We start from the raw sequence: 10352 nt of genomic DNA on the forward strand, positions 1-10352 counted from the left end.
TCACAACAACCATCTTTGCCCAAACTATGTTCCTCTGTGGCATTAGCATTAAAACCTAACTGGACATAAATACAGATACTGCTTCTACCATCCTTAGTCCATTTTACACACACAAACTCACGGACACTGTTCTAGAAATCACAGAAAAGTTTAGGTTGGAAGGAACGCTGCTCGTCCAGCTTGCTGATCAAAGCAGGTCTAATTTTAAAGTTACCATAACATAGCTTTGTTTTATAATAAAGTTACCAGAGACCTTAAGGCAACTAAAGCATGTGCTTACACCCACGCTTTTCATTTCTTGTGCAAACCCCTGAGGTGAGATGTTTCCATTGGTAGTAATTCCTGTGGAAGTTTCTAAGGTAACCTCAGGGGTGGGGAGAGGGTGTATATCCTTCTCCCTTCCTTCCCCATCCAAAACATCCCCCGAGGAGAGCTGTGGGTTCTGACTCGAAGCCATCTCAGGCTCCAGTCAATACGAAGAGTTGAAATTACGCTCCTGGATGCACCATTGGCTTGGGGTGGTTTAGCCGCAGTTATGCCAGATGATTCTTGGTTGGAAGTGCTAGAAACCAGTCCAGCTGACAGAGGGCACCAAAGTCTTGATTTCACTTTCACCCTTTGCCTCCTGGCAAAATGTTCCAGAGAAGGAAATTTAATAGAGTAGAAAATTGCTAAAAGGTCTTCAAGTAGTTTCTTTGAAACTGGTTGGAAACGAGAACCTTACAAACGAAATGATACTCGCTTTCAGGAATACCGTGATCAAGACAGAACCAATCCCAGATATTATTTAGAAAAGGAGCAGTTTATGACAGACATCCGAGGGAATGCCCTCTCAAGGAAGAGCCTTAAAGAGTATATTCTTTGGGAGGGGAAGTACAGCTATAAGCTTTCCCTATCCTGATAATAAATGCAGCATTAAAACATCAACAGTTTTCTCAAAACTACATTTAGAATGTACTTAGTGGGTAAAGCTTAATTGACCAGACTTATTTCTCTGCAACATAACGATACCGAGAAGAAAAGAAAACCGGAACGGCTGTAAAACACTTACCAGGCGACTGTAAAGGTCAAACCAGTACATTTCGCTGTCAGTTTCCATGGGTGTTCTGTAACTCATCCGAAATTCTACCCTCAAAGCAAAAAGACTACAAGGGTGTTGTATAAAGTGTTCCTCCTCCTCCTCTCTGACGGTTTCTAAAAGAGCAAAGGAGAAATCAGACTTGCACGGAATTAATTCTGACTCACTAAATGAAGCTTTTTAAGAGCCGATGAAACAGCGTTCACCGATTACAGCTCATCTTCTCACAAAACTGCAACATCCCGGGTATGGCCGCTGTGCTGCTCCTCAGAAACCTCCCTCCGCACCCACAGGGACCGTCACTGCCAACCCCATCTCACACCTCTTATAAGCCTTCGTTCAAAGCCAAGCAGTAGTATTTGATGGCAATCTGTTTCCTACCGTCCACCTTACCTCGGTAACGTGAATTTACCTTTCTGAATGACAGACATTGAACTTCTCATTAGTCAAATAACCTACCTCACTTACAATTATCAAGCAAAAATGAATTGTCAGCTAGTTCCGTACCACAGATGTGCTTGGGAAGAGGAAGCAGACGCACTAATTCTCTCCAGGACCACAGGACACTGCCATGCTGGGTGCACCTCGTGCCCCCAGACCAGCCGCGGTGCCATTCCCCCACGGGCAGTTGGTTCGCTGCAGCTAACCACGAAGGAGTACAATTTAGACAAAAGCCCTTTTCAACACTATTCCAGTCCGAAATCGATCCTAATAATGAATTTCTTGGGGCAATTTTCAGTATTTTTATATTTTTAGGCACAACGTCCTAGTGAGATATTCAAACTGTGGCCGGACGAACATTCCCTGCAGCAGACCCACCTTTGTCCTGTGCAGACTGCTGAAAACTACAGATCCAATTCAGGCGAGCATTAGGTCTTAACACACTGCGATTTCTTTCTTACTATGGTGAAGATTCAAATAGAAAAGAAACCTCATTAATCCACACGTGTATATGCCATGCAATAAACCTACTGTTAAACCAAAGGTAGTAATTTTGTTAGAGTTGTACAGAAGCAAAAGTCCGGCTGAAAAAGAAATAGTTTGGCTATATACCCATGTGACTCAGTGATCTTAAAAATTTAATATAGGGCAGGAACACCGACTCAGAACATATTTAGCCTTTTCCACATCATCAGCAAGGTTGGCCATCTCCCGGTCTTTAAACTGGAGAGGCACAGAGCAAATCATAAAGCTGCTTCACCAAAGTGAGGTCTCAGTTTTAAAGCAGATTATTAGACCCATATATATGATCATTAGAAAGACAGAACTCTGCAATCTTCATACTGCTTTTTGCTGAGATTTTCCAGGAACGTGCTGTGAGGCACCTCACAAAAATGGAATGTTCCAGCCCAAAGTGTGTCAAAGTCATGAGGAAATGGGGAGTTGTTTTACCACGCTCCAGCCCTCGCAGTGTCTCCGTGGCCACCTCTGGCCCCGCTCCAACAGGTCCGTGTCTCTCCTGTGTGGGGGGCTCCAGAGCCGGACGGAGTACTCCAGGTGGGGTCTCAGGAGAGACTCATCTGCCTTCCCTATTTCCTCTACTCCAATTGTATTCTTTCTTTCAGCATTAACTGGACTAAGGTTTAGCCACCTGAAGTAGGCCATAAGAACATTAGCTCTTGTTAGTTTATTTTACCACATTAATCCACTGTTTTCCAGCATGTCTGATTTTTTTTTTTTCTCTGCCCCCAAGAGTTTGGGTCGTTCTCTGGTTTATTTTAAATTTACTCTTCTGTAAATCTAGATAAGAGTTAAAAAGTAAAGGAAATAATACAGATTACTCTGAGTCTCCACTCAATCATTTCTGTCAGTGATGTGCCTGCAACCCCTTAGCAGATCTGTTATTCGAGGTTGAAATACGTTTCCCACCAGTTTTTTAAGCTGCTGGTACCTTGCACAGGACAGTCCAAAGAAGGCGTTACCCCGCAACAAGAAAATGTTTAGGAAGAAAATTATTTGTATGCAGACAAGTGGATGGGGCCCATCACGTCATCCCGCCCGTGCGCTCTCAGTACCGCACACAAACAGCTCTGAAGTCAAAAGCAGTCGTTCGGCAGCCAACAGCACCGCAGCTGGGGAAAGGCGGGACAGGTATTTAAGAGAGCGAGAGGGGACCTCACCGGGGCAGGAGCTGGTTTTGTCCCGGACGTGCCGCGCTCGCCGGGGGCAGCCAGCGGAGCTCTGAGGAGGGGTCGGCCGCACCGGAGACACGGACCTGCACGGAGCGGGAGCAGGAGGAGCGGGAAGGTGCTCGGCCAGCCCGGGCTGCCTCAGGCACCGCTGCGCCTTCGCCGGGGAGTCCCCCATCCTCGGGAAGGGTGGTTCTGCTGAGAACGCTGCGAGGGAACCTCTTACCAGCAACTGAGAAACCAAAGAGCCACTGGTGCTGGAGAGAACTGTTTTGAAAGGTCGATGGCCCGTGACTGGTTTGCGATGAAGGATCACGGTCGCTGCATTGTGTAGGGCCTAAAGGCTACAGCCAGTGTCGGCACGAGCTGACTGCGGGTCCCAGCAGGTGCTAAGTGTGCCACGTTTGTGTCCCCAGTACCCTTCCCAGACAAAAATGAAGGAGAGAAAGATTGACTCGTAATGGCAAGTAACGAATATATAAGTAGGTTGCAATTAATTAAGCAGATATGTTGCTTTTTTAAACTTCCCCTCTGTATCACAGTCTTCCTTTTTATCTCATTTTGCTCAGTCCAACTCTTCTGACAGCTATTGACAGCAACAGCCAAAAATCCCACAGGCTTTCCTGCAGAAAACCCCACCGATACTGCTAAATCCAGTGGTGCGTGTCAATTTGACAACTCGTATCTCTCATTTCATTTGAATGTCCTCCTCCTGCGTGTTGGGGACCTGAAGTTTCCCAGTTTGGCTGCAGGCGGCCGCTCTGCCGTCTCTCCTCCACCTGAGACGGTGGGACGGGCAGGAGAAGCCCCAGCGGCGGTGGCAGCTTGCCGTTTCTCCAGAGCTCAAGCAGAAGGAGCAGAGATGCCTGCCTGGCCTGGCGCCGCTCTGCTTGCCGCGAGTCGTAGGGTCTGGGAGGGAAATGTCCTCCCTCCTCTCCTGCTTCCGCCCCTGCAAAGTCTGCGGAAATCAGAGGAACAGCCACATTCCCGTTTTATGCTGCGCATTAAACAGAACCAAACCGGACATTCAAACCGAAGACCTGAGTGCTTGATGTCGTGGTTTTTCACTTTCCTGCTCAAACCCAATGACTACACTTGCATGTGGCCATGATTAAGGCCACTCTGTTGTTCATGTTATTTAAGGTAACTGTACCAGTTTGGGTTTTCATTAGCCGTTTAAAGGTCTGACCAGTTTACCTGGTCATGTGTTTTGGTAGAGACTGGAACTCAACTTGGACAGATAAAAGATATTTCTATTATTATTATTATTATTTCCATTAAACATCTGCAGCTGCCTCTGACTTAGATTGGGTTTGGATACTTAAACACAGCCGTATGACCCCCCGTGTGCAGGCAAGACTCCAAAACAGCTAGTCTTCTTTAAAAAAAAAAAACAACCTTTTTTCCTTAAAAAAAAAAAACTTCTTTCAGGACCAGCAGTGCTAAATCAACTGCTCTGCACAGTTACAGTTTAAAGAGATGGCGGGATTTAAAAATTTACTCTCGTGCTGGTTGATACTCTGAGATTTGTGGAGTTACAGCCACAAATGTGCGCGGCTGCAGTGGTAACGGAACCCACATCTCTGCTCGTTCACCCAAAGAAAGGCGAGAGGGGAAACCCAGTGCATCGTATCCACACGTATGGTGTGTGTGTGCCAAGCGCCAACCAAAGCCCGGTGCTCTGCGCACTTGGACGCTTGTGACTGTCACACAGTTCCTACTCCGAGCCCCTCACTCACTCGGTGACCGGTGTCACACAGCCACCGGCAGTAACCAGGTCCCCCATCAACTGGAGAGGGGAGAGCGGCCTTTCTTCACAGAAAACCGGGGGGTTGGTTTTGCAAAAGATTGTTTACAATATAATTAGCTTCTGGCAGTCAAATTAATTCCAGCTTTGTTTTTTACTGTGTTGCAATGAAAACCAGCTTAAACTCTGAAAATGTCAGGTAACTGTCAAGCTTTATTTAACGACCACGTTTCCCTTGTGAGGAAACAGCGTTTGAATAAACAGATGGTGTTGCTATGGGGTTGCCATCATCAGTAGAAGCTGTAGAAGCACGCATTTGACTCTGAAAATGGCAGATATAAAGGACAAGAAAACTATATGCAATATTGGGCATTTCCGGATGCAAAGCCATGGTTAACCGAACCCTTGGGTTGTTTCGTTCCTCCACTCAGTAACGTAGTTTTACTGTCAGGGCTGCTCGAATTCCTGAGAGCTAAATAAGAACCGAATCTTGCTAACGGATTCTCAGTTAATTTCAGGAGTATTTGCACTCCTAGCTCCTTCACTCCCTCCTCTGAAATCCCTGGGAAAGTGAATGTACAATTTTGGTTACTACCTCAAATCACTTATGTAGCTGGGAGGCTACTGAAAATAGATCGTCATGCTGTTTCAGGAACGCGAGCGCCACTAGCCAGCTAACGTCTGTAGTCAGTGTTACTGAAATGCTATTTAAACAGCTAGTATGGAATAAAAAAAAAGAAACTAAAAGCTATGAAAATGAAGTAGATAGAGTACTCCAGCTCATCCAAAGACGGACAAATAGAAGGACTGTAAAGATGTTTATGGCACATGTCATTTCTTGTGTTGAGTTGAACTACACCGAAATGGACATCACGCCAGGAGAGAGGCACTGTCTTATTTCCCAGAATTGCTTTAAAATTGCAACAGCTAGAAAATTTCCAAACTACAACAGAATTTTCATCTGCTTAGGCACTCAAACAAATAACATTTCAAATTCCAGGTTAGTACCAAGAGGGAACGAAAGGCTAATCATGGACAAAATTTCCTCGGCTGCTTACATAAATTACTCTTAATTCAAGAACACTGATAATTTTGACACTATACTTGTGGATTACTTTGAGATTTAAAAAGTGATCGATTCAATTTCATTTTCACCTTGCTTGTGCCTCACCCGCGTACACGCAGAAAAATAGCAACCGTAACCAATCAGTTCAGCAACACTTAAGAGAGCGTTTCCACAACGCTAATTCTGATATGCAGAAAGGACTGTGAGCATTACTTACTCCAGAAAGCCTCAGTGCGCTAACAGAAGGACGGACTGCAGGAAAGGGCCGAACTGCCTTGCAAAGCTTCCAAAGCTTGCAAAGCTTGCATAGCTGCGCTATGAGGTCTGGCAAAGTCGGAGCAGTTGCTAGGAAAGATTAAAATGTGGCAAAGAGGAAAATCCCATTACTTACAGAATGGCCTCATCACAGTTCATCTTCCGAGTGTAATACAGTAAAATAAGAATGTAAAAGGTCAAGTATTGCACTGGACGGAGCTAAATATGCTTTCTTTGTTAATGACAAATGTATATGGTAAGGAAACTTACCGACTTTGCTATAGAGGTCACTCTTCAAACACTTACATTCTGAGATTTTTTCACTGTGGCGACAAGCCTGGATTTGATCTGGAGCAGACGTTTCTATGCGTTACAGTCCCCGGGTGGAACGAATCCCCAAGCCAAGTTGACGGCCAAAGCTGCTTCCAGATCTTCTTTCACGCTGTTTTGTAGGATTCTGAGCACCCCCATGCCCTCCTTCCCTCACAGTGAGGTATAACTGTGTTTTATTTGCATTACACCTAGCACTGATGATAAAACTTTTATACTTCAATGGTAATAAAACCGGTACAAGCACAGATAGCTGCATGCAACTAGAACCTCCTGGCCCAACACAAAGCCAGTATCGGTGCAGGAGTACTATTAAAGCACTTTTTTAAGCCATAGGTATTACAACGGAGACCAAGTAGCACAATCATTAATTTCCATGACATCACTGTGCCCAGCGTGCCGATATCTTTCCAACACGCTCCAGATCATTACCACTAACCAGAGATTAGCACCTGTGACGTTCTATCCAAAAAATTAAGCACAGAAACAGGTCCAGCCTACCTGCAAAAACAAAGCCATCCAGGAAATTATAAATAATCTGAATTACGTGTTAGATCTGTAATAATGAATGACAAATAGCAAGTTATTGTAATGGTTATAAACTACCTCGGAGCATTCAGCCAGGAGGTGGTTTGTGAACAGCTTTTGTAACTCTTTCAGCAATGAAAGAAGCAGCACCCTAGAAAGAGAAGCTTAACTCCAGAAGCCAAGTTGACGAACGCATACAAATCGAGATTCCTCCCCACTCCTCTCAGAGGCAACGCTTCCCGCTGTTGCAATTTTATTGTGACTATCACTATTTTTGGTGCTTTTCTAAGAGTCTCTGCTGCTGGAATTGCGCCTGAGAGTCTCAGCCCTAATTTTAAAAGAAAAGATTTCCACTCCCCTGCGTCCTGAGAAAAGCTTGAAAGTGTGAAACCAGTGCAGCCTATGGGCTGAAAAACTAGAAAGAATGCAAAAGATTCAGGGTGGGTTTTGCTTCAGGAAAACCTCAGGGGTTCTAAGCCGATTCCTCAGCACGGCAGGAGCCGGATAACGCATCGCCCCCCGCAGCCGGCTGCCCACTGGGTCTCCCCGGAGCAGAGGTAAGGCACGGCGGCAGGTTTGCATGGGGAAAATACGCAATGCTGCTTCCACTGCAATGGATATTCTTACCCTTCAGAATGCTAATCCAACTTCTCCTAAAAGTCATACTTTAAAAGAGAACACTTGCCCTTTTGAACTAAGAATTAATATTTTTTCGTGCACGGGCTATTTTTGGTTTACAACAAGATAATTTTATTTTTCTTCTCTGCGAAGCTAACTCTTCTGCGAACAAGAGCATCTTGCGCGAGAAGATAAACCCAAGAGTGACGTTACCGGCGAGAGAGGTGTAACGGCACCGTGAGAAGGACGGTGATGGCCTCGGGCTCCCGCCGGGGAGGCGACGCTTTCACTCCCGCGTTGGCGCGGCTGCTCGCGCCCCGTTACAGGCGGGGGTTGAAAGAGAAAGTTCAGTCATTATCTGCTTTCACCTTAGTGAATGATCGAGCGGCTTTTTTGAGCGCCGCCACTAGATGGTGCGGCAGGGCAAGCGCGTCGCCGACCTCACCCCGCTCCCGCGGGAGACACCGGCACCGGGAGCCCCGCACCGGCACCGGGAGCCCCGCACCGGCACCGGGAGCCCCGCACCCCCGGCGCCGGCTGTGGCGAGCGATCCGGAGCGGCCGGTTGCCCCCGGCACAACGAGTCACCCCCCGGCTCCTCCTCCGCAGCCGAAGCGGCCCCCGCTGCCCCCCGCTCCTCGCCCGGGGGCGATCCCGGAGCCGCCGGTGCGCCCCGGCGCCCGCCCGGAGCAGCCCCGCGGCAGAGCCGGCCGCGCTGACACGCGTGGGGGACCCGCACCGCAGCTTGGCCCCCCCTTTCCCTTGGCCACTCTCGAACGGTATTAGGGAGATATCTCCCCGTGCGGGCGGTGAGCCCCCGGCGCAGGGTGCCCCGAGGAGCTGTGGCTGCCCCATCCCTGGAGGGGTTCAAGGCCGGGTTGGACGGGGCTGGGAGCAGCCTGGGCTGGGGGGAGGGGGCCCTGCCCGGGGCAGGGGGGGGAGCTAGATGGTCTTCAAGGTCCCTTCCAACCTAAACGATTCTATGATTCTATGATTTATCAAGAGTGCCAGGAACCACTTACTGCAAATTAAATTAAACCAATAAATAAAACAAAATGTCCTCTCCAGTTCTAGACATGCAGTATAAGAAGTTCTGAGCTTACTTTGTTCACAGCCAGCAGAACTAGAAGCCTAAAGTGTATGTTATTCCAAAACACATTTTCTAATGATCGTCAGAAAACAGATTATAACCAAAGTTATGAGTAAAGTGTGCTTAAGCCTATAGGAAAAAGGAAAGTATTGGGTAGGTAGCATTAGAAGCAAGTCATGTAGGCAAGGTAAATTTTCTGTCAGACAATTAAATCTGACGTCAGACAGACTAGTTAGTTAATCAGGTGTGTGAGATAACACACAAAGCACACACCTTCAATTCACAGGGGAGAAACCTCCACCCAGCCATAGCTACCCTCCACACGAACAGTAGAAAAAGTAAATAAAAATGGTGAGTAACACCTGGACCTATGAAACAGTCCAGGAACTGCCACAGGAACGGGGAGAAACTTCTTTGGTGAAGAGTTTAGCCAGTGAGGTGTATTTTTAATTCAAATGAACACAACCACAAACACCACATCTACTGATCCAGTTCTCTGCTACATGCTAAATGTTCACACCAGTAAGTACAAATACGCTGCTCAGTCTCAGCAGTCAAACCACGAGAGCACTGCTAGTCAGACTGACGGTTTCAGTCACACTAACACCCTGACGAGAAACAATATAAAGGTGCATTTAAAAAAACAAAACAAAACAAAACAAACAACAAGCCCCCAAACCCTCGACTACAGACACCCTCCTTTCCTCCTGGCGTTAGCCTCGGCAGTAAGGGCTGCGCTGCGGTCAGCAGCAGCCGGACGATGGCATCAGCCCGTACCTGTACATCCCTGATGGGTCTCACTGCTTTAAACGCAGAGACAGAGCACTGCCACCCTTTTCCCTCTGCTATTTTCAAGCAGTTTACAGAAGATCACGAACCATAAACCTTCCTGAAACAAAGGAACATTAGTTCTCTCAAAGAACACACTGTTTCAGTACATAATCTATTATTGGCTAAAATCTACCCTTGTGAAGTGTGTGGGGGGTTTTCTTGTTGTTTCTTGTAAGTCTAACTTGGGGGACACACACACACGACAGTTCAGACCTACCACTTTGGTTGAACCCAGCCCGTATTGCCCAAGAATTGCTCTATAATTAGTCAAACACATTTCCCAAACATTCTCATCTTTTATGTGCTTACATACGGCAAAATCTTTCTCGCCTAAACTTTTTAATGTATATACCTCAGGAATCTTGACGATTCCAGCAGCTCTTCCCTGAAATGACCTGTAAAATTTCATCTCAGTTGGGATTGTGACCTATAAACTTGCTCAGTTAACTCATGTGAATCGATTTTTAACTGAAAATGTATTTTATAGTACCATCTCACTCTTCTGCAAACTGCCTAATAACTAGAGACACAAATACCAATTAGAATATGCATTTTTATTCCATAACCTTAAAGACTTTGGCTCTACGACTTAGAGTTGCCATGACACAGTCCAGAGATAAAGTGATTAATTCCTACTCATGACAACAGCGCAATTGTTTTCCATAGGTGGGTGAAATGACC

This window comes from Vanellus vanellus (genome assembly GCF_965231255.1).
Source record: "Vanellus vanellus genome assembly, chromosome: 11".
In the NCBI taxonomy this organism is placed as follows: Eukaryota; Metazoa; Chordata; class Aves; order Charadriiformes; family Charadriidae; genus Vanellus; species Vanellus vanellus.